The sequence below is a fragment of the Serinus canaria genome, chromosome 9 (genome assembly GCF_022539315.1).
Source record: "Serinus canaria isolate serCan28SL12 chromosome 9, serCan2020, whole genome shotgun sequence".
Taxonomy (NCBI): domain Eukaryota; kingdom Metazoa; phylum Chordata; class Aves; order Passeriformes; family Fringillidae; genus Serinus; species Serinus canaria.
The window spans coordinates 4,362,570-4,368,569 of record NC_066323.1 but is presented as its reverse complement, the minus strand read 5'-3'; the positions used below and the strand labels follow the sequence as shown (position 1 = coordinate 4,368,569).

The following is a 6,000-nucleotide window of genomic DNA, read 5'->3' as shown; positions in this document are numbered from 1 at the left end:
TGTAGGGGAGGACAGCTCGGATCCAAACAGCACCGGACTGTAATTATTGGGTTGTCTTACGCTCATAAAAAAAAAAAAAAAAATCGCATGTGCAATTAATAATTGTTAATTTGTACAGGCTTTTCCAATCTTTTTCCCTGGCCAAACGCAGTTTCTCGGTGACGGTGGTGAACCTTGGCTTCTCCCTCCTGAAGTGTCCGGGCACGAAGGGGAGAACCGTGCTCCCTGTGGAAGCGGCACTTGGAGCGCGCAGCAATCTCAAATCCACTGCACACGCGGCAAAGTTGGACTGAAATAACCGAGTTACTCCCCTTTAGCTCACTCTGCGCCTCCCTGGGCTCCTCACGCCCGCCCGGGGCGGGGTGGGGGGTGCCCGTCCCACCCCTGGGCCGTGTCCCGGGCCGGGGAGCGGCCGCGGTGCCCTCAGCGGGGGCGGGTGCGGGGCGGGCCCGGGGGCCGGGCCTGGGCAGCGCGCCCGGAGCCCAGCGGGCGGGGCCGGTGTAAGGAGGTTCCTTGGGCTGTTCGGAGCTGCTTCTCCGGCTGCTGGTGCCCCGCGAGAGGGACGGCACCCGGTGGGCTCTGACGGCACCTAGCAGGCTCTGACGGCACCATGGGGCACCCGCAGCAGCGGGGGCCGGAGGTGGGTGCGGGCGGGCGCGGCCGCGGGGGTGCCCCGGAGCGGGCGCCCGGCCCGGGGCACTGCGGCGACTTCAGCGCAGGGCGTCTGTTTTCAAGTAAATTCCTGCCCGGGCTCCTTGCTGGGGCAGACTTTGCTGCGGGGAGGTGTTTGTCGCCTGTCGGACACGCTCGGGATGGTTCACGCGTTTTTCTTGCAGTGAAATGGGTGGGTTTGGGTCGGTGCGGTCCTGCCCTGTGCTCAGCGCGGGCGGCTGGGTTGGGAAGCTCGGCGATGTCGTGAACTTCGGTGTCCCCGGCACGGGTGAAGCCGTGACCCTGCCACGTCCCTTCCGCACCCGCCGTTCTTTGGTTATGGGAAAACCCTGAGTTACTAAAGGCGCTGACACAACTCGGTCTGCCGAGCTGCTGGGTGGGTTTCTTGCAACGAAAGCCTTTTCTGCTTGTTGCTGGTTTTCTTTATTTGGAGTGATGCTCTCTAGCAATCTTCATCCCCAAAGTGCCTCTGGTCCGAGCTGGACCGTGGTTGAAGTCAGTGCAGCTCCATTGGCTTTGGAAGCGTTCCCCGGGCTGACCAGGGCTCTCTGCACACAGAAGGACAATGCCCATTGTGTGCCCAGGTCTGGTGATCCCCACATCCCTCCTTTCAGTAAATCTGCACGATGCCTCTCCAGTGAGGCTGTCTGGGGAGATAAGACCCACCGGCAGTTGGACTGGGTGGATGAAGCTCTGCTGATTTGGCACTGGTGGAAGATGATAAGTGTGGATGTCACGTCGAGGCTGGTGTTGCTGCTGGGACAAAAGCTCCCTGTTTGCGTACGGTGTTGTGTTTCGAGCTGCTGATGTTTGCAGCTCAAGGGGTGGGAGCTCTCTTTCAAGTGTCTATAATCACTCAAGAATTTGTGTTTTCCCTCCCGTGCCGTCTCTACCATTTGATAAATGTGAGCTCATGCCAGAGGCTCGCAGGTAACCAGGGAATTTGATTTCCAGCCACCTCATGATGCTCACAGGAGTGTTAGCCCTGGGTCTCATGGCCAAATGCTGCTCAGCTTAGCCAGAAGTTGGAAAGCTCTGAGTATGAGTCTGTGGGCTCCCCTTTCTCTGCTGCTTGAGAGCCCTTTTCTCAGGGCTCTGTGATGCTGAGAACTCCCCAGTGATGCTGGGATCCCTGATCTGGGCTCAGGGTGTTGCTGAAGAGTTCCCCCAACAGTCCCCCCTGTGCACCTGACTGCAGCTGAAAAAGGCCCTTCCTCGTGTCCTTCTGCCATAAGGTAGCACTAAGCCTGTAACATCAAATTTTTTGCAGTGGGAAAGTATCTGGCCTCTCCCAGGCCTGGGGGTGCAGCATGTGGGTGACATCCCATGGTGTCCCCATTGCCCATCTTGGTGCCAGGTTTGCTGGCTGGGGTTCTGAGCCCTGGATCTGCCCTTCCCTATTGAGAAGTATAGCGATTGAATTTGGTTTTACCAAGATTTAACTTTCCTAAGTTGAGAAGATTGAAGGGGCTCACTTACATACTCATTTGTAGTTTTAGTTTTATCTTGATATGATATATATATATAACATTATCCTTTTCGGGATTATTGAAAATTAGTGTTGAGGCTCTGGTCTTCCTAGAAAAGACTTAATAATTTCAATTTTCCTGGAGGCCATGATGCTCTTCTTATTTTGAGAAGCTTGAACTCCCCCCAGAAAATGCTGTTGTTGACAGGTGTCTCCTGAGCTCTCACAGTTTATACCAGTGTGCTGGTATCAGAATTGCACGCTCTTGGAACTGCTGAAGATGCTGTTTCACGTGTGTGAATGAAATTATAAGTACTAGGTAGGTGATCGTTGTTGGTGAAGTTAATCTTCCACAAAGCAGGCTACAATCTCATGCCTCTTCTAGAAATTTTTATTACTTTTTATAATAACAAAGTGTAAAAGGTTGTGTCATTTTGACATTGTTATTACTGTAAATTAGGAAGTGCTCTTTAGACTGCAGGTGTGTCTGTGGTGGAGGAAAGATGTTTTAAGGGAGTGGGTTTTATCTCCAGCAGTGATTTGAGAAATCTCATACATGATTAAGTGAAATTTCAGCCAGCTGAACTTGGGTTTTACAGTTATTCCTTCTCTGAAAATGGATTTAAAGCAGGTTATCAAACCTTCAGGGAAAGAAATTTCAGGGGAATGCACTTAAATGCTGGCACTACCACAAGTGTTATTCCTTGAAATGGCATAATAAGGAAGATATCAGTTACTAATGTTTGTGGAGGCTTCTAGTTTTATCTTCTCTCTGTTTGTACCCTGTGAATACATCAAAGGAGAAACTTGGGGAACTGAAATTGCTAGAGTTTTGCAGGAAGCCATCGTGGTCCAAGAGGAGCAGCACTTTTCTGATGCCTTTGCTGCAAACAGGTGGTTCCTTAATTTCATGTTGGAACAACTATTTTTCAGCAAGTGATTTAAAATAATAATAATAAAGCTTTAGTGAGAGTGAGCATTGGCCAGTGGCCCTAAATCTGTGTATGACAGAGCTGAAAAAGCAATTTGATTTTCTTCTGGAGTGTCTGATATCAGCACCTGGTCTTGGCTAAGGGTGAGGAAGGAGGAGGGTGAGAGCAAACCTCTACATGCCTTTTCCTCCTATTGTCTGACTGGCAATTATTTGATGATGTGTTTTTAACTTGCGCTCACATGCCCTGGAAGCTCCTGCAGGGACTGAGATTTGGTTATGATCATTTGCCTGACAGGAGTTGTGGCTTTGTCTATTTTTTCTTTCCCTTCACAAAACCTTGGCCAGCCTTTTTTGGGTTTGTTTTTTTTGGGCTTTTTCAGTCCATATTTAGGTACTGCTTTGCTGTGCTTCTTCTGCCCTCTGAGAGGTGGGATGTGTGTGCTGCCTGGCTTCTCTGCACCCACCTATGCAGAGCCAGACTTCAGCTCTGCTGAGCTGCAGGATAGAGATAGATATATAGTGTCAATTCAATTTTTTGTTTGTTTTAGATATACAGATAAGTTTCTAACTGATATTTAGCCAGGTGCACCTGCCCTGTCCCTCACTTCCATGGACTTGTGATCATCTGATACATGTAAATACCAGCTCTGCATGTGCAGACACGCTGGAAGGCAGAAAGTGATGGAGGGACTGATGGAAAAAGCTCCATTTGCCAGGTTTTATTTACAAAATATTTGCCATGTTGCTCCCTCACCTGCTTGACACAGGGTGACCAGCATGGCATCATGGTCCTTGTGAGGGACACTCCCCCTTACCCTGGCTCCTGTGCTGGGGGGGAACAAACTGGAGTGAAGTGGGGCTTTGAAGATAATGAATTTTATATTTATATCTCTTTTTTACTTTGGAATTCAGAGTTTTCTCTGTTTCCACGCAGTAGCAGTGGGAGCCTCGTGTGTCGTCACCACTGCCCTGAGCACTTTGCACATCCCTCGCTCCTCGTGCCCACACGCTGTGGTGGCATTTAGTGATTTCTGGGTCCTTCAAGCAGATCAACACCAAAACCTGGGGGTTTACATAACAAAGTGGGAGTGGGGCTCATGTCTGTCAGACAGCTCTGGCCTCCAGGCACCCATCTGCTGGTGTGGGGAGAGCGGGAGAAGCTGTCTGGTGGCTGCTGCTCCCACACTGGAGAGATGGGATCCCAAAGGAGCTGGAATGGCACCAGGCAGAGAGGAAGCCACTCACCCCAGATGGGAGGCCAGTTTTGTCTCAGAATAAAACCTTCTATTTAAAAACACTTGTGGCTCACACAGGTCTGAATAGATGCAGGTCAGAGCAATCTTGCAGAAAAAGGATCAGGGAAGGGGGATGGGGCAAGAGGATCTGCTGCTGCTGCAGTGAGTATGGTATCAGCTCAGCAAGGGTGACAGCCTGCCCAGGGCTTGTTGCCAAAACAAAATGTGGGCTTTCATATTGAGGTAATTACCTGACATAGTCTTACTGAGCTCCTGTGCTTGCTTGGATGCCAGTAAAACTGTCTGAGCATAGGGCTGGGTGGGAATAAACCCTGGCACTCGGGGTGTGCCCATCTGTGCCAAGTCACACTGGAGCTGATATTGGCTGTGTGTGATGTTTGTACCTTTGTGCTCTTTGGTTTTCTGTGATTTGTTTGCCCTTAACTCTTCCCTTTTGCTCCCTGGGGACAGAGTGGATCACGTTGAGCTCCATCAAATCAAATGGTGCTACACCTCCAGCTGGATTTGACAGCCAAGTAGCCAGTTTGCATTAGTTACCTTAGTGTAATAGCACTGTCCCTTCCTCCTCTATCCTGTTTTCTATGGCAGAGGAGGAATAGATAAAATAAATGATCTTCTGCCCTAAGGAACTCACTATTTAGGGAGAAAGGCTGTAATAAAAAAGGTGTATTGCGGTGGGGTGCACATTTTGCAGAAGAGAAAGAGCAGCCCTCCACAGTTCACCCATGGAAAGCCTCTGGGAGAGGAGCTGCAGAGCTGAGGATGAGAAACCTCATCAGTATTGGCAGATTTGCTTGACAGAAGGAGACTTTTCTGTCTGGGTGGGGGAGTCCAGTGCACACTTTACTGACAGCAGCAAGTATTCAGAATATTCATGGTGTTGAGATATATTTTCCTGGCTTACACCTGCTGGTGAAGAAGGAATTAAACTGCATTTCCTGGATTGCATTTTTCAGGTCAGGCTGTGAGTGGGCCTGATTCCTGTCTTTCGTTTTTCTTTCTGCTGGTTCAGTGAGCCCTCGTGTGCAGCCTTCAAATGAGGGCTCTTTTTTGGGGAGAAATAAGACAAACCTACTGATAAACACTGGCAGCAAGATCCTAGTGAGCTGGAGGCACTTTACATCTTCTTCCCCAGGGCTGGGGAAGGTGGTCCTGGCACAGAGGGTCCTCTCTTCTCTGGGCAAGTGTTCCAGAGCACAGAGACAAAAGGCAGTGCCAGGCAGACAATGTCCCACAGAGCAGTGCTCTGACAGATTCTGTCCCAGCCTGTGCAAGTGGCTGATTCAGAGCCAGTTGTAGTTTCTGGTTGTCTGGCCATGCAAGAACCTGCTTCCTTTTTCCTTTTGGGATCTAACAATGTTGTATCCCGGGGCTCTTCCTCGCCACTAGCACTCACTCATCGCTGAACCACTTCCTAGAAACTTCTCCCATTCTACGAGCCAGACTTCTGGCAGGATTTTATTAATCAGAAATACTCATTTCTTGTTCTTCCTGCCTGTCTCTGTCCCACCCAGAAAACACCCGTTGGTGAGCAGAGCGCTCACTGCATTGCATTGAGTCAGATGAACCTTCTCTCACCATCAGCTGGGCTGACTCCTGCTTGAAGCTTCCAGGAAGCCCTCAGGTGGGGGGAAAATAAACCAGCAAGAGTAATTAATTGCACCTTTCCA

The 6,000-nt window shown here is 50.0% G+C and overlaps 1 protein-coding gene across 1 annotated transcript in view; it reads left to right on the top strand.

The window, feature by feature from the left end:
* Window positions 1–490: 490 nt before the first annotated feature.
* Window positions 491–6,000, top strand: part of PLD1 (phospholipase D1) — a 61,704-nt gene continuing 56,194 nt past the window's right edge. The window contains exon 1 of the mRNA XM_030227014.2: window positions 491–640. The gene's annotated coding sequence lies outside the window, so the exon portion shown is untranslated. The remainder of the gene's footprint in view (window positions 641–6,000) is intronic.